The sequence below is a fragment of the Camelus dromedarius genome, chromosome 3, assembly GCF_036321535.1.
Source record: "Camelus dromedarius isolate mCamDro1 chromosome 3, mCamDro1.pat, whole genome shotgun sequence".
Lineage (NCBI taxonomy): Eukaryota > Metazoa > Chordata > Mammalia > Artiodactyla > Camelidae > Camelus > Camelus dromedarius.
Window position 1 is genome coordinate 14,161,180 of NC_087438.1, and position 25,992 is coordinate 14,187,171.

General features: G+C 34.1%; 1 protein-coding gene across 6 annotated transcripts in view; it reads right to left on the reverse strand.

Annotated features, from left to right (window-relative positions):
- CDH18 (cadherin 18) overlaps positions 1-25,992 on the reverse strand; it is an 885,120-nt gene that overhangs the window by 334,280 nt on the left and 524,848 nt on the right. The window contains exon 1 of one of the 6 annotated variants that reach the window (XM_064479690.1): positions 2,387-2,480. The exons of the other annotated variants lie outside the window; for them this stretch is intronic. The gene's annotated coding sequence lies outside the window, so the exon portion shown is untranslated. Of the gene's footprint in view, positions 1-2,386; positions 2,481-25,992 lie in introns of those variants that run through there. 6 annotated transcript variants of the gene reach the window in all.

Sequence of the window (25,992 nt, forward strand, 5' to 3'; positions counted from 1 at the left end):
TTTCTAACTTCTTTGGAAAAATCTGGAGATCTACTGAAATTTGGTGTCAATTCAGTTTGGCAACAATCTCTCTGAGCTGAGAGGCACACGCTCACTTTAGAGTGGCCCGTGATCTCCAGGTTACCAGCCTTCTCTACTCCATATTTCATCCCATCCAGTCCTGATTATTTAAGTTACCTGCCTGCTGCCTTTAGGCTACTGAGTTTGGGAATCTCTTAATGTCTTTAATAATATCTTCCACAACATCTTTATGAAAATACAACAAAGCACTTTATATGCTTCTACAATGTAATTAATCAAGCTTTCCTTTTAATCTTAGCTCAAATAAAGATAAGAACGAAATCCAATTCTCAATCAGATAACATATATTAACTGTCATGGATAACATAGTTCTCTTCCTTTTATTGTCTTGATCTTTACTTTTGATTTGTTCCCTATTAATTATACATATCACAGACTTTCTAGGGGAAAAAGGCAGATTTGATATAAAGAGAAGTAAAAGCATGCCTGGTGAATTGAATTTTATTATATATATATTTTTAATTTTATGTATCACTTACCAAATACCAACAAGATCTTCTCTGCTGTAACTTATTTATAGAAATATTTGTTTTAATAACGTGTATAGGACGTGATACAGGTAAATAAAACAAAAAGTGCTAAAGCTCAGTTCTTCCATGTTTGACTGTTTACTGATGTAATTTAGAAAGATGCTCAGAATAAGACAGAGTGGGAAGGCAAGTGTATTCTCTCACACATCATAATTGTCCCTAGAGGATCTCATTAGACCAGTGATACTCAACCTTTAGCTCCCATCAGAATCATCCTGAAGGCTTGTTAAAAACAAAATGCTGGTTGAGCCCGAGACTGCTTGTCTGATGAGTTCACAGGTGATCCTGATTCTGCCCATCATAGAAATACCATCTGATAACCATTGCACCCAACCATAAACCTCTTAAGGGTAGATATGTGTCATTTATTATTAAATTCCATGAAATCACACTGTTTCTCACATGGGAGATGCTTAATGCATAACTGTTGAATAAATTGAGAGTTTAACATTGTGACATAATAATAGTTGTCTAATAGGGTTTGATGGGGCCTCAATTAACAGGAGGTCCAGCTACTGAAAGAGGAGTACATTATTTTATCTGTCAGTTTTGCCTTTTTCTAGTGTAACTGGGGAAATCCCAGTTTTGTGCTTGAAAATACATTGTGCTTTTCCTTCCATGAAGGATGTATGTATATGTAATCATAATTCTGTCTCTTTTCAAATGCAAGTAACCAAAATAGAGTTGGATTTATTAAATTGTTAAATCTAGGAGGAAGAACATGTTTAACTTTTATGTTATATTGGTGAACTATATGTAAGTCTATTTCAACTCCTTGCATTTTTAAAATTTTACAGTCAAATGATAGTTTAATCAGTTTCATTGAAAAAAATATTCATGTAGATCATATTCCTATTAACTATTCATTTTATTCCTTGGTGAAATGAATTTTTTAAAAAAGAATCATTGTACCCTTATCTTTCTTTATTTTCAGATTATATCTCAAATTTAACAAGGCAGCTAAAATTAACCTAAATTTACTCCTTAAAGTGTTTAATTTTTCCTAGCAGTAAGAGCAACAACTGGCTCATGTTTACCAATATTTTCTCTCTTTCCTCCTGGACATTCAGCTGTCTTATGTTTCCTTCCCTTTCTTACAGATGTGGTTCTGTTCACTAAATTCTTGCTGAAGGAAGATGGATAAAAGTGGCAAGAACTACACCTAGGCCTGGCCTGTGAAAGATTCCCCAATGATCTTATACTCAGAGTAGGGTAAGGCAGCCAAGGTGGAAGGACCTTGGTCTCTGAACGACCATATGGAACAGAATTACCCTTAGTTCCAACTAACCTTTATTTGAGCTCGATATAAACTTCTATTGTGTTAAGCTACTAACTTTGTGGGGTTTGTCTGTTAGAGCTGTTAGTATTCCTCTCCAACTAATATCAAAATTAGTATTAGTACCTTACAGTTAGGTTCTGTTATCATGTTACAAAATAGCAAGTTTTGGTAAAATTATCACCTGCTGTAACTTAGAAGGCCGACAGCTAAGGGACAAGTCCGTTGGACTATGATGGCTGTTTATGGCTGCTTTCACAACAGTGTTGAGAACGAGATTAGCTCAGTGAGTATTTAAGTACAGAGAGAGCGAAGGGAATAGATAGTCCAGAGCTTTAAAAGTTTGTAAAAGCTGACTGTAATACAGACTTCAGCAACTGAAATGTAGGTCTAACAATATTTTTATTTTAAAAGAGAAAGAAAGAAAGAAAGCTTGTTAAGATATGTCAGTTGAATGAAATGACATGGTTTGCACAGACAATCAGATTAAGAATCTCACCTCCACACTCAGCTCTTTTGTTCCAGATCACCTCAAGGTAGCCAGAATTGATCTGGGGGAGAGAGAGGCACAGAGGTGAGATGTAAGGAAATAAGGGAGAGCTTAAATTCTGTCTAGGTACTAACATATGGAAATGAATAGGGACAAATCAATCAGGAGTCTGCCAGTTTTTGAGGAAATCTTAATTTTAAAGAAAAACTGAGCTCATGCGAAAAAAGTTCTAGCACCTCGAGACTCACATCAATCTTTGCACCCTGAGGCTGGCCCATACAGGTGGCAGGTTTGCCAGAAGGATTCCTCAGGTGATAAGAAGGGCTCACCAGTGACTACTTAAGTTGTATCGGAAGGAAAAAGAGAAGGAAGTAGCACGTATAAAGTAAAGCCAGGTGCCTGATATAGAATGTGACCAGAGAGTTCCTCTCATTTGGTGGATTCTGAGTCTCATCCCCAGAAGTTTTTCAAAATTAATATGGCCTAGGAACTTCTGAACTTCTGTTTGCATCCCCCCCCCCTTTTTTTTTTCTCCTTCTTTCTGGGAGAGAATTTTACTGTGGTTCTCCTATCCAAGTTCTGCTCTTGACTTTGGGTATGTGTATAAAGTGGATGGACTGTCTTTTGGACCTTGATCTTTTGGAGAAGACAAAGCACCCAGGATCTTGGACATTTTACAGTGAGAAGGCACAACCGTCTCCTTGAGACGGGATGACTATTGTCTTCCATCTTATTTGGAAGATGAAGATTGAATCATATTTGATGACAAGAAGGAAAAATTGTGGTAGATACTGGCTCACTGTTTACTAAACTTATGTTCCAGTTTTCTGTACAGCTAGACTAACTTCCCAGTCCCCCTAAAAGTTAAAGGCAGCCTTATGACTCAATTGAAAGCTAGGTGGAGATGATTAACTCCCTTCTAGGCATGGGCCATAAAATCCTCTCTTGTGATTAGTCCTTCATTTGTTCCACTCATCTCCTGAATGATCAGAGAAAACATCGAGGCCTTAGAGAGAGGTTGAGCCACAAGATAGACCCAAATCATTCCTGAATGACTCTGGGAACAGAGGCCCTCGCTGCTTCCAAAGACTTCAGATGAGTGAAAAATAAAATCACCTGTGTGAAGCCACTGAAATTTGGAGTTTACTGCTACAAAGCAAATGGGCTATAACTTTGGTAGGATTTAATTTGGCTAATAACTTTAAATTAAATGCAACTAAGCACAACATTACCTATGGTTAAAAGTGGGGGAAGTAGTCACACTCATTCTCTTCTATAAAAGCAACACAGGGACAGTCTTTTTAGGTCACAGTACCATACAGTCTGCCTCAGACTTTTAAATGGGTGCATGCTTTGACTGAGCAATTGTAATTGTGGGATTTTTTTTTTCCAAAGAAGAAAAATGTGAACAATTGTGCAACAATATAAACAGAAGGACGTTCATGCTGGTGGAGTTAGTTTATAAGGACACAAAAGTGTAAATCAAAAAAGGCTAGTTAAATATTTAATTTTTTTATAAATTTACTCGTGCAGGCACATGTGTTTGTAGTAACACAGATTGGAAAAAAAAGTTGTCCCTTTCCTTTAGAACACTATTGCCTGGATGTAAGGCCAGAACAGGAAATAGAATTACGTTGATTATCCCAACAAGGAATTTCAGTGTCATAAGAAGTCACCAAAGTAGGGAATTCGGAGCATGTTCTTTGGTCCTAAGAGGCAAGTATTTGAGGACAGACTGCTACCTACTTCACATGAAATCTGGGAAAAGATGCTTGGCTGGAAATTAAAATAATAACAATTCTCAAAATCATTTTGAATGCTATCTATCATATGTGTTAAGTGTTTCATACAGTATCTGACATACATCAGATGCTCCGAGAGACTGTTAAGGTTCTTATGATGATGATTAACCACCACTTTCATTACTGGCATGAGAAGCACTATATACTGATTTGTTAGGTATAAAAAGGTGGTTACAGAGCACCCTGTGAAGTATGCTCCCATGTTTTAAAACATGTAGACAGTATGGATACACATTTCCCAAAATACACTTCCTTTTTGGTACAGACACCTGAGAGGGGTCTGAATTATTCCATGATGGCCTCTTTTCAGTTGTTTCATTTGACATCCTGCCAATTTACATCTTAATTAAAGACTTAAATAAAGACTTACTTATGTACTTTAAAAGTGACATGCTAAGTTGTTTGCTTGGAACCTCATTATGTTCGACCAGGTGAGATAATGAAAGCAGTCCACACAAAGCCCAATACTAACACACTGCTTTGGGGAGTACTACGTGGCAGGAGCAAAGCTCCCATTTTGGGAAAATGACCAAACAAACTGTCACATCCAGATGACTCCCTGTGCATATTTCTGTCTCTTTTCTGTACTCTAACTGCCCCATGAGCCAGACACTTAATCTCCATTCCGTGGAAGCAAGAAATGAAATAATTTCGAAGTTAAAAGAAAAAAAAGAAAAAAGAACTCATGCTATCACAAGTAGAACCTTAGCTATATTAGGCACTTAAATATATTAAATTAGATTTTATTTAAATTAGGCCTTCAAACAACAAATAGCATCCACACGTACCGAGGTGAATGCAAATTGAGTAATTTTAAACAAGAAGAAGCATTTTTAGAAGCCCTAAAATGAAGAGTAATTACACTCACTTAGGTAACCATCAAATCTATAGGACTTAGCTTTCAAGTGAATTAAGCATTGAAGAAGGATAGATTTATTTGACAGTTTGTTGAAGAGCTCCTCTGAATTGCAATATTTTTGGTTGATATGCACGTGTACAAGACCAACTACTTTGAAAATGAAGTGCTGTGAAAAATGTCAAGAGACCAGTTTGGTGTAATCACTGCTCTGGACTTAAGCACTGTGGAATGAAGTACAGTAAATTATTGAAGTGTCTCATTTTGAAGGGCACATTAAATAGCATTTAATTATATCTGTTCAAAACATGAAGGCCTTTTTAGTGCAACATTCCAAAATATCTAAAATTAGAATGAAAAATCTGTCTGAAACATTGGTATGCTCACAGACAGACACTAAGAATCTCAGAACTTTCCAAATAAAGATTCCATTAACCCTCAAAAGGAATATTTCCTATTTAGTGGCTTATCTATTCCTAATCTTACCTCAAATTCTTATTGACTGTGTCTGCTCTAACTGTTGACATCTCAAACAATTTCTATTTACTCTTACTTAGCACGATGCCTATAGCCCTGCAGAGAACCCCTTTGAATTCACACACTTAATTACTTTCTTCTCTCCAGGGAAGTGTTATTCTGGCAAAAGGAGAGGGGAAAGAGTTTATTAAACTGTGCCATAAACTAGGCAGTAATATTATAAAAGGGCTGTATTTAAAAGGAGAGGGAGAAATAGTACAGAAAAGTTACCTAAAACTTGAAAATAAGGTAATGGGAAGATGTCCTGTCCTCTCAATGCCTTATTTTAATAGAGTGGCCATGGATTATCTAAGTATCTAGATGAAACATCTCTTTGTCTTATGTGCTCTCTACTACTGATTAAAGGTCAATACTGTGTAAGTTGCATGATAACATGTAGATTTTTTTGTCAGATCAAATGCAAATGGTTCTGTCCATTAGCAAGATAATATCAAAGGTTATGATTATGTCCTGAAGGACATCAATCAGCTTTATAGCTAGGTAACTAATCTTATTTTAGTCCAACATTCAATGTTCAAATGTGGATAAATACCCAAATCTTCAAATGCTATTTGAATCACCTTTATTATTCTACTGTATGTCTCACTGATGAGATTATTCAAGTTTTACACATATTCATTCTATATTATTTGATAATCACAGTGGACTGTGCCCTGGCAAGCAGATACCAGGTGAACAGATTTTTGGTATTTTGAACCTCAAAAGCGATTTGATATTTTTGAATACTTGAAAGTGACGTTCACAATAATTTTTGCTGTTCTTTTAAATACTAAAATAATGCTACTTCTTAGTATTATGCTGTCTTATTATATATAATATATAATATTAACCCATTACCTATGTCATCTTTGTTTTAATTTCATCTGACTTTCTGAAGCAGGACTTAAGGAATACAATTTGTCCTATGTGTTTTATAGTCCATAAAGTGTTTATTTCTTTTCAACCTGTGATTATTTTTAGGTGCAGTAAAGCATGGGTTGTCAGCTGAATATGTTGAAATGTATAATCTTTAAACCCTTTATGGAGAATTCTGGGAACAGTACATCTTTTCCTATATATTTTCAACTGACAGTCAATGGGAAATTAAAATTACAGCTACAGTTGGAGACCACTTTCTACTAAAAAGTCAGAAAATAAATTCTGCTGCCAGGTTGCCTGCTTCAGATTATCCCTTGCTATAAAAAGACTGTTAACAAAATTATTTTTAATAAATATTTGTTGATTTTGGCAGTTGAGCCCCTGAGGTAAATTTAAAATCTATCAATGGGAACAGAGTTAGACCAATAGAAGGAAAACTAATTGGTCCTGAAAAAAAAATGAGAAAATTGAAAAAGTTATTAAATACTCTCTAATATATAGCAACTCTTTTTTTCCTTTGAGGATAGTTCTTATTTTAATTTGAAATCTCATGTTGTTTCTTACTACTGGGAGCTCCTATAAAATATTAAAATTATAATTATATAAATAATCCATCCAAACAGAAATAAGTATATTGCATATTATTATTCATTTATATTTATATTTATATTTTTATTTGTATTTATGTGAATAATAACAGGTACATAAGATCAGAGAAGATATATGGGAAAGAAATAATATAAATACTCTAAACTATTCACATAATTTTGAAAACACCTATAACGACTTTTTGATTAATAAAATAGTATCTGTATGAGTAACTTTCGATGTTCTTTTGCCATTTCAATGCTAATTGAAAGGAGAGAGGTGGGGTGGGCAAAACCAGTAGAGGTGGTCAAAAGGTACAAACCTCTAGTTATAAACTAAGCCCTGGGGGTGTAAGGTGCTGCATGGTGACTATCGTTAATAATACTGTACTGTATATTTGAAAGTCACTGACAGAGATCTTAAAAGTTCTCATCACAAGAAAGGAAAATTGCGTGGTGATGAATGTTAAGGAGACATTGTGGTGATCATTTCACAATTTATACAGATGTTGAATCATTATGTTGCATACTTCAAACTCATAGGTTATATGTCGCTTCTATCTCAATTTTTTTTAATGCCAAACTTCTAGACACTATTTTTAGAAACTAATATATCCCAAATTCCCATATTAGACAAAATCGTAACACAGGTGTAACAGCAACAAGCCCAAACTCAACATTTGAAAAAAGAGTCACGTAAGAATCTAGTGGAAGCAAAGCATGAATCCTAACCCCGATACAAAGGTTCGGGGGTAGCTCACGAAAGGAAAGAAGGAAGGAAAGAAGGAAGGAAGAAAGAAAGGGAGGAGGGAGAAAGAGAGAGAGATAAAGACAGAGAGAGAAAGAGAGAGAGCAAAAGAAAGAGGAAGGGAGGGAATTATTCCTAGCAACTTTCAGTAAGAAATTTCAAACTTTTTTGAATTCTAACATCTCCCGCCCCCCACGTCATTGCTCCCCCGCCCCACTCTCTCTAACAGATTTTTTATCACTAAAACAGCTCAGTGTAACTAAACATAGCACCACAAAGCCATCGAATACCATCTCTTACAGACAACTGACCATTAAAAGCAAACTGGGGAAAGGGATCATTTGCAATAAGGTGATACTCCACACTCAAGACATTGTGCATTTTTGCTCTGTGATTTTGATGTTTTGAGATGTGATAGTTCAAGTAAACTGATAAAGTATCACCAAAGAGCTATACATTTATCCCATATATCTGCCTTGTTTTTTCCACTCTCTACAATATTATAGGTGGACAGAGAAGTTATAACTCAGGAGATAATGGACTCTGGTGCTAGGATGTGTCATTTCAAATTCTAGCTCTGTCCTCACCTCCCTCTCTGGTGGAGGACAAGTGGCTTAGTCTCCATTTTCTTGCTGCTCACTAGTAAATTGTTTGTAAAAACAGTATGTGCTTTGGAAGGATGCTGTGAGCATTAAATTAGAATGGCATCCACTTCATTTCAAATGCTGTTGAAGCATTAGATATCAGCAAACAATCAGAATTGTGTATGGCATGATGCTTAAAAAGGACAGTAAGTCTGTAATGTGCTTTTATACAAGTCCAGGAAAGATACAGAATTGGAATTGTTATTGACCTTTAACTAGATTAAATAAAAATAAATTATTAGGTTTTATATTAGACTAAAACATGTTAGGAAACACACTCATGTTCGTTGTTAATGTCTTAGATGTCAAAGAGAGCAGGTCAAAGCTAGGAACAAAAGCTCTGGCATTAGAATGCCTGAGTTTATATCCTATTCCTTTACTGACTGACTATGTTATCTTAAGCAAGTAATGTTTTTGTCTCAGTTTGTGTATCTGTAAAATGGAACTCGAAATTTAACTCATAGACCTCTCATGAGTTAATGTGCATAAAAAAATACAACAAAGCCTGCGGTGCAGTGAAAGTTCAATGAAAGAGAAACTCTGCGAGCAGTGTGACTGGTAGTAGTAGTAGTAAATAATTTCGTGTTATCTCAGCTCATCTTCAAAACCATCTCCCAATAATTTTGTGAGGTGTTGAAACCATTTGGCAGATAAGGAAAATATGGCTCAGAGAGACAAAACCATGACTGATTCAACTGGAATTTGAACTTGAGTCTACTTGGCCCCCCAAATATCCTCCCTCCAGCACATCAGCTAATCTTGGGATTGTTCAGGGAATCATGTGGGGGATGGAGAGTCTTTTGAGGTATCTGAGAGATGAAAAATATTTCCATTACACTAGTAAGATGTTGCATTCCTTTTGCATTTTCATACCCTCTTGGGTGTTCAGTGGAGTTTTCCAGAGACTACAAGATGTGCGATATTGCAATAGATTGCAAACATAAAAAGATACGTAAATGAATTATCCTCTATTAAGTCAGACATTAAAGAGATCTGCAAAAATGTAAGACAATGCCACTCTTCTTACCACTTTTTGTTTTTGAAAGTATAGTTATTTTTCATAAAACAGATGACATGCTAATATGCGAAGTTATTATTATTTTATAAAAGTAAATATTTTAATATTTTTTTACTGTTAATTTCCTATATGAAAAATATTGATAGATATAATCCATGTAAATAAAAGCTCTTATGGGATCCATAAATTAAGATTATATGAGAACAAAAAGTTTGAGAACCATTGCTTTGTGCCATTTTATTTCAATCACCCACAGAGGTAGCAAGTGCAACAGATAATTCAATTAATTCTTCCCAATCATGTTTCTTCTTAAAAGAATAAAACATCAAAACTGCTTAATTCGCATACCTTGGTTGGAGCATCTCTAATAATCACACTGTACAATCTTTATTACCTAAGACTAAGCCTAAGAGAGGTACCGAGTCAAGCTGGCTAATCGTCTTGTCTCTTGGGAATCTAGAATTCAGATTTTAGTTGATAAAATGTATTAAGATGATTGCAGGTACTTAAAGTGAAAATTGATCTAGTCTATGAAGTAACATCAGTGACATGGTGAGCCAGAGCCACCCACAAGCGCCAAAATTATGCAGAGGTGGAAACAACATGAGTAAGCAAAAAAAGATAGTTGGCAGAAAGAACCAAAATTACGGAGTGGGCGAGGAGAGAGAAACAGAGACAAGAGGCAATCATTTCAGCCGCCAACTAGGATGAAGCAACTCTGATTACTAACATCCAGTCCCAGTCTCCACGAACCAGTTAAATCTCATTTCCTGATTTAGGATGTTCTTAAGATAGGCTATGTTTCCTCCTCATTGATATTTCTCTTTTAAGATATTTGCATTACTGTGAAAATGTATCTGTTCCTGCAATAAATTTGTATTGACATGTAGCAAACATACACATTACTGATGTTTATGAAGTGAAAGCATTTCTGTAGTCACTACTCGGCTCAAAAAGTAGAACATTACTAGTGTTCCAGCTGCCTTGCACATGCCCCCTTCAGATCATTGACTTCCTACCAAAAGTAACATTTAACCTTTACCTCTATAAATTTCCTGGACTGCATATGAACTTGAAACAATTAAGTGGTATGAGATGTTATCCTTTGTACGTGGTTGTTTTTACTTAACATAATATATATACGAGATTTATTCATCTCATACAGTCTAGCAGTAGTTTGGTCTTTTCAGTGCTATATAGTATTGCTTTGATGCCAATATTTATTTATTCAAACTGCTACTGATGTGCGCTGCACTGCTTCTATGTGAGGGCTGTAGTGAATAATGTCTTTATAAACTTAAATGTCTTGTCTTTATACATATGCATGCTACTGGTTCTGCTTCTGGAAAAAAAACAAGATTAATACAGGAATATATTTTATTAAGTTTACTGATAAACATGTTTAAATAATCCTTATCTAGTTCTCATCCATCTAGTTTGCTAAGAATTTTCTTATGAGTTGATACTAAATTGTACTGAATTTTTTTTATGTATTGAGATAAACATGACATTTTTCTCCTATGTTCTAGAAAATCTTTGTGTTTCAAACTGAAACCAACCATGTGCGTCTGAAACACATGCAACCTTGCTATTTTTGTATGTTGCTTGATTCAATTTGCTATTAGTTTTACGATTTTGGCACTTATGTTTAAAGAAATTGGTTTATGTTTTCTTTTTGTTGTAATATCACTGATGCTTTATTTCTATAAACCATTCTTATTTTTCTATTCTCTAGGAAAATGTACCTAAAAATGCTGTTATCTCAAACTTAAATATTTAGAAGGATTCCCAGCTGATGCCATTAGTCCTAGGAGTTTCTACAGATTTCATATTGATTTTAATAGTATCTGACTTTTTAAGTCAAAAGATTTCTAAGAATAAGGAGATCTAGCAATTTATATAGATTTTTACAAGGCCTTAACATATCATGTGTCCACCACCAAAAAGGTTACTGTGATTTAAAAAGGAACACATAAAACATAGAATTTAATGAAAAGGAATGTGTGACCTCAGATTGTGTCCAAAAAGCTGTGTTTTTTTTTTTTCCAGAAGAGAATTACTTGTAATATTAGGTATATATTGACCCTTCTACATGTGTGTTATATTTAAGAAGGAAAAAAAATGTCAATACAAGATGGAGCTGTTAAAAAGAAAAAGTCAATTGGGTAGACCATCTCAGAGTCTCCAAAAGATGAATCATTGTATCAGTTTCCATTTGTTCCTGTAACATCTGGTGGCTTAAAGCAACACTCATTTATCATTTCACAGTTCTGGAGGTTAGAATTTCAAAGAGTCTAACAGGCTAAAATCAACGTATTAGCAGAGCTCTATTCCTTCTGGAGACTGGGTAGAATCTGTTCTCTTGCTCATTCCAGCCTCTAGAAGATGCCTGCATTCCTTGGCTTGTGGCCCCTTCCTCCGTCTCAAAATATATTGAGCCAACCTTTGCTTCTACTCTCATGTCTCTTCTATCTGATTCTGATCTTCCTACTTCCCTCTTATTTGGACCTGTGGGATTACATTATGCCCACCTGGATAATCCAGGACATTCTCCACATTTTAAGATCCCTAAACACATCTGTAAAGTCCTAGTTGCTATGTATTGTATTTATACATCCTGAGAATTAGGATGTGGACATCTCTGGAGAGACATTATTCAGCCTACCACAAAGAATTTGTTAAAGATATAAACGTTCAGTGGCTAAGCTCAGTCCAAATGGGGCTGGCTTGCTGAGAAGTGACAATTTTGATATTACACAGGAAACGTGGCCATCTCACATTAACCAAACTCAGGATAGTGTTAGTCCAGAACACCGATTTACATACTTAAAATAGCATGTAGATTGTAATTACTTTTCCCAGAATAATTACTACAGTCATTCCATATGGATGGACCTAAATGGGAAGTCAATTTAAAAATCATAGTTTCTGAGTGAGTGTGGAATCAGAAAAAGATTTACTTACGTAATAGAAAGCTTTGCTATTAATGGAAAAATATAGTGAACCATCCGTTTCCACAAATGTGGACAGCATCCCTAATAAGACCACAATATCCAGGGTTAATTATCAAAGATTCTTGCTTCCTTCTGAATTTCTAACATGGCCATTGACAGCCTTTGGCTTTGGGGTCTGCTCTCTGCATCATTTTATTCTACTTTGTGTATGCTACCAATTCCTCTTCCAAATGATCGTCTTCAACATGCTTGTGCCTACTAGCCTAAGAACCTTCTCTCATTAAAGTGACAGTTCATCTCCATTATGAAACATGTTCTGATTTCACAGATTCACTTTCCAATGGCAGTATCACTTCATTTATTTCAGAATTCTTGGCTGGAGTGTCAGAGGAATGGGCATAGGTCTGAAGTGCAGGTGGAAACATTTTCTGAGTCAAAGATTCATGAGCATAATCCTGACAGTTGTAGGAACTAGAGACATTCAATTTGGATGGGCGTTGGTTATATGTATAAAGAAAAATAACGACATTGAAGAAAACATAATTTTTTAAACTCAGTATAAAAAAGAACTCACAAAACAACTCCATCAAGCTTCTCTCAGGAAATAACGGAGTTCCATGTGATTCAATGCCCTCTGACATTAACTGGCTTGTATCTGGCAGAAGGAAAATGGAGAAGATTCCAGTACCAGGTTTCTATGAGGTCCCTATAACCTCTGAATTTCTCCCAAAGCTGAGATGCTTTGTTTTCAGAATAGAAATATCAGCTTTGGAAAAGATACAAACTTCAGCCTGGCCAGATCTGATCTCTCTGTTGTATTTAAACTTGCTTTCAAACTGACTCAGACATTCACCAAGAGAATGAAATGTAACTACACATTTCATTTTTAAAAGTGTTTCCTAGGTGCAAAACAGGAGAGTGGGACTCTTAGTAAGAGGAAAGAGAGGTAAAAGAAGAGATACCACAGGTGAAGCCTTAAAGGGCATTGTTCTTCCAACATTTTATTTGATTGTGTTTCTAGCTAACGTCTCTGTTCTCCTAGTCCTAGCACTTTTTGGGAAATGAGGATGAGTAGAAAGTACACAACTTGAAAAATAAAAATTAGATATAATTTGCATATTTGATACATTAGTCAATGTTAGGAATAATAAAGGGTTAACTACACCCAAAACAAAAGTTAGAAGACACTGCTAAAATAACCACAGAACTAGAATTCTACTTGCTTAGGTACACAAAGGACAAGAGTACCTTTAAAGTCTTGCAGTTAATATTAGTTTATCCTTAATAAGGAAAATTAATGCTGTGCTATATAGCACCATTACTTTCTGACATATTAAAATAATAAATAATAAAAATATGTAAATTTTACTCTTTAGGATATAAAAGGGTTGGGAACAAACATTTGTGTAGGAGACAGTCTTCGTGATGCTATTACCCTTACAATTATTGTACTGCCTAAAATTCTTAACAGAATTGGGCATTTGAGCTAAGACATTGTCTGCTATGATCTGTGACCCCCATGAGTCTAGCCTCTTGCTACTTGTGTACCTGCATATTCCCTCCTGACATTCACTGGGGCTGAGCTGTATAAACAACAAGGAACTAGAGAGTGTGACTTTGAAGAAGGCTTCTACCTTGTGCCCTCTTGGATTGTTCACTCTGGGGGAAGCCAGCTACCGTATCATGTGGACACTGAAGCAGAAGGCCAGACGGGAAGAGACTGAGACAGCCTGCCAACATGCCGCATGTAGGTGAGCGTGTCTTGCAGACTTACTCAAGATTTCAGAAGATGCAAGCCCTTGCTAACACTTCCTGAAGGTGACCTCATGAGAGAATCTGAGCTCAAACCACCCAATTTAGTTGCTCCTGATTTCTCGACACACAAAAATTAGGTGAGATATTAAGTATTCATCGTTATTTAAGCTGTGGAGTTTTGGAGTAATTTGTTATACAGCAATAGGGTACTGATAACAATATAAAATTGTATTTGTGTAAATATGCAAATATTTATGTAATTTACATTAGTTAACTGAATCAGCAGAGAAATTTCTTCCCTGAAGAGCCTTTTTAAGTATCTACCTTATTCCTAAACATGGCAAATTACTGAATCTCACATAGAATTTAAAAAGAAAGGGCCAAACTTATATCAAGAGCCAAAAAGAATGACAAAATTTAATAATGATTTAAAAAATATCCCTACTTTATAAGTAGAGGTGGTACACACCCACCCCAGCCCCCCTACACAATTATTTAAATTTCACATTACAGCAGGTTCAAGGAAAGATGAACAAGGGGACAACTGCAAAGGAACTTCAGTCTTGCTTATTTATTTAGAGAACAGTAGAGAGACTATTCACTGAAGTTTTACTGAAGGTATTTTAACCCTTCAGCACATGTTGGTTGTTGTTTTCATTTGGATGAATTCTCTTTTAGGGAGTTGTTAGTGTTGAAATTTAGTCACTCCTTACTAGTAAAACACATGTTTAGCCTCTTTGTATTTTCAATTCACTATTTCATACTGAAAACTTCTATAAAAACGATCAGAGGTAGGAAAAAAATGCTCTCTTACTTTACAGCAGGAACTTGGCATCATGAACATTTTGTTTTGTTTTGTATAACGAGTATCATTTTGCACTTCTTGTATTTAAAAAAAAGATTTAAAAAATAGACTGTACTGATTATGGGGTAAGATATTTTATATTTTTTTTTATAAAAGGAGAGATGCAAAGATTATCTAATTTCTAATCATCTTAAACTGTATTAGTATAAGAATCAGGAATCACTAGAAGGAAATCCACTGATATTTTCAAATTGCATCTTTTTTTTATTAACCTCTTTTTTTCAAAATGAAAGAGTGACATCCCAATGCATGCACCTAAAAATATAAATCAATGATGATTTAGTACCTTGATGCAATTATTTAAAAAATAATATTTTATATGAATATAGGCTTTCCTGCCAAATTCAAGGCACTTTAATGAGTTAAAAAAACATATTTAATCTTTGCTTAGTATTCTAATTATCTATTTAATATAAGAAATAAATACATTAAATAAGTGACACATTAAGAAAATGACAAAATATTAGGTGTCTAGGATTAAGTACATGGCTGGCCACATCCAAGACAAATGGGAGGCAAGGGGAATTCAAAATGTATAACTTGAGTTTTTTAATTATTAAAACACATATATTTCAATTCCTATTATGGTAACTTATTCCTTAAGTTTACTATGGAAATGTTTTCCATTATTAGAGAAAATAAGAAACTACATATGCATTGTCAGCTGTAGAAAAATTGGAATAGTTTTGGGCTGTTGCACAATTTCCAAATGAATTCCCATTTATCTTCACAAGTGTTCATACAAACAGTTGTGAGGGCTAGAAAGGCAGTAACATTTGACCTCTGAATATTTCTGTCTTCTCTCAGACTTGTCCAATACCAGCCAACACCAAAAAGTAATTTATCACTATGCCACACTTGCCTGAAGAATTTCTTAGGGGCTCAAGAAGAATGATGAGGTTAGTTTTTAAGCCCTAAAAGCTCCTGAAGGTGAATTTTTCTCTTTGATGCACACAGATATTTCTATCTTTGCTGAAGATTTGCTTCTGGATCTTTGTTCTCATTGTCAACACTGAGGCTTTAGGTAGCCTGCTTACTGCCCTCACTTTAATGGAAACTTAGGTCGATGTGTTCACCTGGCTGCAGATATTTCAGTCTCAGTCTCGACAATGTTCACTGCCAGAGTAGAGGCACGGCGGCTGAAATTTTGGAAAAAAATACAGCAGAAGTGGCAATGAGAGAGGAGAATGAAGATTATCCTTGAGAGGGAATTTGAGTGGCCATCAGCAGATTTTTCACAGAATCTCATGTAAGCTCATATGGTCCCCAATAAAAGTCTGCTTGCAGGGAGCTAAGGAAACTTCTCGAAAAAGAAACTACAAATGCTGAAGTTGACCTTATTAAATAAGACCATAATTTTTATAAAGGAGTAGCTTATCTAAGGAAAACACTAGATATACTTGAATTTCTCTCTGCTGTAAAACCCTGAGTCCCAAGGAGCCCAAGATGTTTAAATGACAGAGTTCTACACCGCCAGCAGTTCCAGATGATCCAGGAGTTACATTCCTGGGCATCGACCCCAGAGGAATGAAAACCTATGTTCACACAAATACCTGTAAACAGATGTTATCAGCAGAGCTGTTTGTTACAGCCTAGAACTGGGAACAGTGCAGAGGTCCCCAAAGAGGTAAGCAGTTATACCAACTGTGCTATATTCATATCACGGAAAACTGCACGGCAACAAGGGTAGTCTATGAATAAACACAACACTTAAGTAAATCTCCAGGAAAATATGCTGAATGGAGAAAGCCAATCCCCCAAAGTTACACTTACATACCATTATCAAAATGAAAAAATAGAGAGATTCAGAACAGACTAGAAGTCTTCGATTAGGGAGAGGGGTGGAAATGGGTGAGACAGAGGCAGGTGTTGTTACAAAAAGGTAACAAGAGGAACCCAGGTGTTAAGAGAATTGTTCTGTATCCTGATTTTGGTGGTGGATACACGGACCTACATGTGGTGAACTGAAAAACGCTCCCCCTCCAAATATCTATGATCCAATCGCTGATACCCGTAAATGTTGACTTATTTGGAAAAAGATCTTTGCCGATGTCATTAAATTAAGAGATTATGCCAGATTAATCAAATAAGTCCTAGATACCTTCACAAGCATTCTTATAAAAGAGAAGCAGAAGTAGATTGCACACACGAAAGAGGCGGCAATGTGAACAAGCAGGCAGAGATTGAAGTAATGCAACCACAAGTCAGAGAAAGATGCCAACCACCCAAAGCTGAACAAACCAATGACAGATTATCTTGTAAAGAATGCACAGGGATCATAATCCTGCAGACAGCTTGATTTTAGCCCAAATGATACAAATTTTGAACTTCTGGTCTACAGACCTGTGAGAATAAATTTCTGTGGCTTTAAGCCACTGAGTTACCGGTGGTGATTCATTTCAGCAGTCGTAGGTAAGTACACGCTACATGTATAATAAAGTTGCATAGAACTAACCAAACACACATACACATGCACATAAATGAGTATATATAAAACTGATGAAATCTGAGTAAAACTGGTAATATCAATATCAGTTTTTCTAGATTTAATATTGTGCTGTAATATTTACAAGATGTTATCTTTGGGGGAAACTGATTAAAGGATGCATAGGATCTTTCTATGTTATCCAACACTTGCATGTGAATTTACAAATATCTCAAAATTTAAAATACAATTTTAAAAAGTGGTAGAGTAGTTTCAGTAAGAACTATTAGAAAAAAAAATTAGGAGAATATTTTTATGACCTTAAGATATGCAAAAATATTTTTAGATATAGTAAAATTAAGATGTGTAAAACATAATTTAAAAAACACCATTAAGAAAATGAAAAGGCAATCCAGAGTGAAGGAATATTTGTCATTTAGGAATGTGATTAATTACTCCTATATAAAGAGCTCCTAAAGAACAATTAAAAAGTTACTATGAAGAAAGAAATGTGCAAAAAATTTAACAGAATTTTTTCACGAGAGACCATATCTAAATGACCAATAAACATATAAAATAGTGATTAAATTACACTCACTATGATACAGTATTTCCACTCACATTTGTATATCCAACAGAAATGAGTACATATATTCACCCAAAGATATATACACATGATAACAGTAATAACATCCAGAATAATACTAAACCTGAAACAATCCAAATGTTCTTTTATGTTTAAATGATTAAGTACTCTTATATTCCTACAAAGTAATATTATATAACAATAACAACAAAATAATTACAATTAAAAATACTATCATGAATAAATCACTCAAAATTACAGTTTAAGGAAAAAAAGTACATGTAGTACATAACGAATAATTCTATTTATATAAATTTCAAACTATAGTAAATTAAGTCATGGAACTAGAAGTTAGGAACTAGTTACCTTGAAGGGGGTAGGGCAGTGCTTAGTAGGGGCATAGCATTCTTTTAGTATTTAGATGCAATTCTGTTGTTGTTGTTGTTGTTGTTTTTAACCTGGATGAAGAGAACATGGTTAAATTTATGCCCCAGCAAATTTAATTGAGTTAGGTACTTATGATTTTTGCCCTTTTCTATATATATATATACACCACACTTTAATTTAAAAAAAGCATGTAATTTTTTCTGTACTTTTCTAGATGAAATTTAGTTTCAGAAATACGCAAAAAGAACTGCACTAAATTTATAGATTTGGGAATTGTTTTCAACCTTATTATTTTACAACATCAAAGCGTATGCTGCATCTTTACACTTATTTCGTCTTTATTCCCTTCTGATAAATTTTTCAGGCTCTCTTTTCTTTTTTACGTAAGTCATGCAAATTTTTGGTGAGATAATTGTTTTAATTTTACAAGTATATCAATCACAGCTACTATTGTAAAGGAAAATTTTTCAATTTATCTCATTTCTAATTAGTTATTAATGATATGTAGGAAATATATTCTAAACTTCAGAATGCATTCTATAAAATCAGTCAAACAATGTGTAAGTACAGAGCTTTATGGAGATTCATTCCAATGTTGCTCATTGAAAATTTAGGAAAAATAACTGCCAATAAAAAGTTGCTCAAATAAAATGGGTACAATGATGTTAAGAATTAATGAGCCAATAAAAATGATGTGGTATATGAACATTTAATTATGTGGAAAATGAGAAGAAATTATTGCTAAGTAAAATAGCATGTTATAAATGTTATGTATGGGGTGAATCAACGTAACTATATATATAATTAATAAAGGTCTGAACGGATACACACTAATTATTGACAATGTTCTCCTGAACATATTTTTATTAAAAATAAAAACTTTAATACAGTTTTCCTTCTGTATGCATGGAAGATTGGTTCCAGGATGCCCTTGGATAGTAAAATCATCAGATGCTCAAGTCCCTTATATAAAATGGTGTAGCATTTGCATATAACCTATGTGAATCCTCCTGTATACGTTAAATCATCTCTAGATTATGTATAATACGTAATACAATGCAAACACTATGTAAACAGTTGCCAGTGCACAGAAAATTCAGGTTTTGCTTTTTGGAACCTCGTGGAAAATTATTTTTCCAAATATTTCCCAGCTGTGGTTTGTTGAATCAGATGATACAGAACTCGTGGACACAGAGGGCTGTCTATACTAAGATTTTACAAGCTGTTATGTTTTTAGTGCAAAACTGCATTTTCCTCCTCTTTAATAAAGAATAATACAAGTATTTTAAAAAATATCAATAAAGGCTTTGTATAAGAGAAGCTGTCCAAAAATATCATTCTGAGTAAGTGGAGGAATCAAAACAGACTTTGAAATCAAGCAGAGCAGGTTGAAAATCCTGGCTTGGCACTTACAAATTTGTGCTTTGGGAAATTTATTTAACTTCTGGGAGAAAATTTCCTCTATAAAATAAAACAATCTCATAAGACTTGTGAGTATATTATTGTCTAGTCTTAAAACAACTTATAGTTTATATGATTACTATTGTCATTTTTATTAATATACTGGACAAACCCTTGGAAATTTTATTTTGGTATTTGACAATAACTTTCTCTAATTACAAATCAACACATTATACTTTAAAAGTAGATATTTTACTACATTCTTATGCAACTACTTTTTAACTGTTTATCCTTTAAGAAAGAAGAAATTATTTCAATAATTTTATAAATTTAAATTTATAACAGAAGAAAATATATAATCATACATTTTCATTTTCATTTATTATCTTTTCTGTTCACTCATTCCAAGAAATCTTTATCTTAACATGAGCCAAACTAATTATCTTTCAATTTATCTACTTATATTTGAATCCCCTACATTAATTGCATCAGAAGCAAAGTGAGCTTTTAAGAATAAATCTTAAATCTGTTGTGGTTTCAGAAAGTCTGGACTTCTCACTGAATCTGGAACAAATATTCAGGTATGAAGTGGTATGTATTTAAAATATATTCAATAGAATAGAAATCACATAAAAAGTGTTAAAATATCTATGAAACCTAAATTCAGAATACATTTCCTGATAGAATTTGAAATACTAGATGCAGATAATTTATAAATAAAATGTTAGACTAAAAATAAAACAGTGTTGATATTTTCTATAGTTAATATTATGACATTATGTAGAATAAATTGTAACTGCTCATTATCTTTCAATCACCGAATAAGGTACTTTTTCACATATTGTGTTTAAAGCATAAAATGATGGAGTTATAGATCCCAGTATCTCAATCAAAAGCCAAATAAATAACATATGAACTATTAAAGGAATAATTAGTCTGTCTCAGAATAACATCATGACACTCTAATTTTTTACCACATGTATCATTGTCTTGCAACTAGTTTTCTTGATTAACCAAAATATGGACATTAAGCCAGTACAGTATTAATTCAGCTCCAGTTCTTGTGAAACTATTAGGGCAAAATGACTTTAATTTTACCTTGTTCATAATCCTCTATGAAAAAATGTGGTATTTTACCCCACTGACATGATGGAGGTTCACTCCCCAGTCCTGAGTGTGGGCTAGGCTCAGTGGCCGATTTCTAATAATAGAATATGGTGGGGTGGATGGCATGCCACTTGTGAGATTGTGACAGGAAGACTGCATTTAGCATCTTTCTCCTTTCTCCCTCCTCCTCGGATCACTCATTTTTGCAGCAGGTCAAAGCTGCCTTTCAGAGAAAGCCACGTATCAAAGTGCTGGGGACCTCAGTCCAACAATCCACGAGGAGCTTGGAAGTGGATTCTCCAGTCCCAGTTAAGCCTTGAGATGAGGACAGGCCTATCCCACCACCATCCTGAGAGAGACCCTGAGCAAGAACCACCCAGCTGAGCCACTCCCAGATTCCTGGTCCTTAGAAATCATGTGAGATGATCACTGTCTGAAGCTGCCAAGTTTGAGGACATATATGCAGGAAGAATACAGACTTTGGTGACATAGACTGGATGCCCAGGTGCCACGGTGTGTGTTCCTTTGTCTCTCAGAACTTTAGTTTCCCATTTTCAAAAAGTCTTATTTATCTGTATCTTGCAGAGTAGTTCCAAAGTTTAACCCTTATCAAGCATCCTGTATTTATCAAATAAAATGGGCATACAGAGAATAATCAATAATAAATAGTGTACATTATGATTTTACCATCTGTATTATTGATTATTATTTCAAATATGTTTCTTTATATTAAAATATTCAAAACAGAAGGAATAAAGAATTCAATTGAAATGATTTCTGGATATCTCTACACAACAGCTTTACCCAACCAGGGTTTGACTTGGATAATTGTAATACTTTCCAAATCCACACAAAAATTAGACAAGCTAAAAATGAGCTACAAACTCAGTCACAGAATGTAAGCTATCTCCCCGTCATAATAAAGCGTTAGACATTTTTAAACTAAAAATTGAAAGGGAAAGGGCTGTCATAATATTTTTAGCTTCAGAATTTCTAATACCAGAAGGTTGGAATTTGTATTTTGTAAGTGACTAACCTTGCGTTTGGAATAGCATCATTTCTGTCCTCCTCCCTCCCAAGTAATATACTGAGAAAAGAGTGTGCTTTGTTACCTCCTCGCTTGTAAGTGGTTTTGAAAATGCAGTTGAAAACAAAAGTTTACGTGTCTTATTATGAACAGAGCAACATATCACACTATTTTGGTAGTTAACATACAAAACAATGACACATTATGGAAATTTTTAAAGATGTAACCAGGAGCTCCAACTCTTACACTAGTTTTTTCAGTAATACAAGTAAAGTTGCTTTTGTGTGTGTGTGATTTTTTCCTTTGTTTTGAAGGACTGTACATTTAAATCATCCACATAGAATTTTGCAATACAAGGACAGAACTCAGTCAAGCAGCTGCAGAAGATTCTGCTTGTCTCTAAGAGAGAAACAAAGAAAGTCCCCATTCCTCCCATTACTGTAGAAAACACAGTGGGTTCCTTCCAAATCACATTTGAACAAAATGGGCTGCGGTCTGGAAAAAGTTACAAGCTTCCTAAATATTTTTTGTTGTTGTTATTTGCTGGATAAAATAATTGAAATACCTGGTATCTGAACTGTTTCTTGTGCTAGACAATTTAATGGTTCAATGTTATGAGAGGCTTTATCCCATAAGACTAATCTAATAAACTATAGGAAAATAGAAGGATTTATATGTGTAACACTCAAGTAGTCAAAACTCGGTAGGATTGGGAATCCTGGGAGATACTTGAGGTGATGAGAGAGAAGCATATGCATCTATCTTAGGAAAAAATCCACAAATCAGTAAGCTTTCAGATAATGTGACACCAACATCACTTCTCTGTGTCTCACCCAGCTGTGCACATTAGTTAACTGGCTAAATAAGTACTGCTTTTGGCTTCTGCTCTTTTCATCTCAAAAATAATACTTAACTATGATCTTGAAATATCTTCTTGTGACCAATGCTCTCTCATTGTGATACTCAAGAGTTACTCTGATTATTATCCAGTTATGATATTTACTTTCCTGAATTTATAAAAAACATATTTTTGTATTGTGGAGGGAAGAGGTCTTTCGTTCCTTTGAGTACATGATGACAGTTAAGGGTCTGCTTTCTTGAAGAACGCAGATGTACAAAAATGACCACAAAACAGAATACAGTATTAAAGGCAAGTCTGAGAGAGAACCGTAAGATTTATGAAGATCTTGTAACTGTAAATGGTTTCTCTCTGAGAGATGTTTCTCCATCCTGATAAAAGGCCTCAATTTATATTACTGAAGTGGGAGCTTCTGAAAGGTGAGTCTGGAGAAAGGCAGGCAGAACTGTGCAAGCAATTGGAGATACAAAGAAGAAAGATGAAGTTCAAGTGCTCCAATTTCCAGGTGAGAAATTGGAAACTGTTTCCCAAAGAAGCAGCTGGATAAATAATGGCCGGGTTCTATCATAATACTGGGGCTACATTTTAATTACATTTTGATTTAGGTAGACTCTTGCAGGTTGGCTTTGTGTCCTAACCACATTCATCACGCTTGTTTTATGGGGAAATACATTCCAAATTCTAACAGTGGCTTACAAATGAACTTGTAGAACACAACCTGTTTGCAATTGGGGAATGACTTGTAATTCTTTATTTTTATTAATGGTTCATTAAAAATATCGGAAGTGGAACAAAGAATGAACAATTAGAACTATAGCATATTTATAATAAATTTACAGTATGTCTATGTATATTATGATTTACAGTTTAGAATATCAATTTTTTGGAAGTTTTTCTCATCTTTCATCAAAAGAATTGCAACATCAGTTATAGGTAAGTTGAAACATCTGTTTATTTCTTTACTTCTATATACCTTTTTTAAAATCTTTTTAAAAAGTTTGTTACACAATGGAAACTGTTGGTTAGCACAGACCAGTTGGGTCTCAGGCCATGAAAAACTGTATTAAAGTTAACTGTATTAAAATTAAAGGACTTGTGAATTATCAAAACTGAAGGCTGACAGAGAACCCAGAAAAAAGTGACAAATCAGTTAGATTTACGTAGTGTCACTGCATTTGGTGCTCTTCAACATTTTTTTCCAAATAAGAAGAAACTCAAAATGTAAGCACTAAGACGAGTCATCCTTAGTGATACCACTTATGTTTTCTAAACAGTTATAATCTAAAGCTAATACACTTACCTATAAGAATTAGCAAACTATGTATTTTCCTCTAGTCATTAATATACTCCTCAACAATATGCGTTTTTGGACATTAAACTTCAATTTAATAGTCCCTAGATAATAGTGGAAGAAAGAATTCATTAATTAATGAACAGCTAATGATCTGAAAAATGAAAACCAGATGTCAATAGTTCTCACATCTAGTAATACGAGATGGAAAGATAATGAAATTTGGTACAGATTCTCTGATGATAGGGATTTCATAGGACTAATAAATCTAATCCATAGGCATTAACTATATCAGTCTTATAATTAATAAAAAAGGTTCAAATAAACACCATCTCCACCTCTTGATCCTTCCCATTAATATAAAATTTCAATGTGTAATATATGTTAAAATCTTAAAGTTTCATGTAAAATACCAAAACGCAAGTTTGCAAATTATTAGACTGAGTTTATCTACACTTATATCTACATATATAAAATATATAAGTGTTTACCATATCAAATATAATTCTTATTAACATAAACAGAATAATAGTGAGAAGTTCTACACCTTAATAACATACCACAACTCTCTATCCCTTTTTGCAAATAGCATCAAAACGAACCATCCACAGTATCCAAATTCTAAGACTTTATACAAGATAGTTTTGAAGCGCTATTCAAACTTGTTGAATTCTGAGAAATATACTCAAAAAAGTATTCCAGCTCATTCATTTTCTCAAAATATCATAGGGACTATGTAAATAGAAAATATGGTCAACACTGTATCACTCTAAGATAAATTATTAGAGACCAAATATTTGAGAATATAAATATATCCATGATTGGTCCCAGGTAATGACCAAAAAATTAAACTAACAACTCACTGAAATACAACAGTCATCTGCCCAAGTCAGTCTGTCTGTCTCTCTAACCTATCACATACACCAGCTGTTAGAAGTTGGTAACTAAAGTATAATGATGCATCACTTTATAGATAAAGATCAATGAAAAGAATGGAATGCCCAGTGCTTACTGGTTAATGATCAATGATTTGCCTACCATTGCATTCCTGAAATTTAAAGAGAGCAAGTTGATTGCTCAAATGTATCCACTAATACAAAGAAAGAGTCTTGTTTACTTTGTCTTTGTGGCCACCTTTCCTTCAATAGGTGCTCAAAAATACCAATACAGCAAGATCTCTTCATTAAAAAAAAAAAATCCATGGTTATATATGTCTGTAAACCCACTTCTGTACATCGACAAACAATACACTTTGTACTTCAGCTGGAAATCATAGCATTATAAAAATCTAAATAACTTTATAAAGAAATCATGATGACAAATAGTTTTATGGATTTTTCTCTACTATTATTTCTAATAATTTTGTTTCTAAGCCACAACCAATTGATCTAAAAAGTTAGGAGAAGCATTTTCACAAAGGGAATTGCTATACAATTATATCATTGTACTTTGCATTAGTTAATTTACTCAGTGAATTTACTAAATGCAAAGATTATATTAATGTCTTGAACTTTATAAATACTATTTTCAACCAACTACTCACTCAATATTCAAAAGCAATATTCAAATTTTGACTCAAAACAGAATAACATCTTATACTTAGTAGCCAGATATATTTATCTATATAGAGATAGATATACAGATATATAGCTAGATATGTGCTTTAAAGTCTTTGAATGCAAGACTTAAGAGTTAATTGGAAATGGCTTACTAATATATAATTTGCCTTTATTATTTCTCAATGATGTATCCTAGCAACAATGAAAGGTTAGTCTTTTCTTTAAGATCTGCTCTTCTGGGTAAGGAAATAAAAACCTTGTTTCAGAAGGCTTATTTACTATCATTGTAAACGTTGTCAGAAATACATAATCACTCCTTTAAATATTTTTAATGAGACATAAAGGCCAA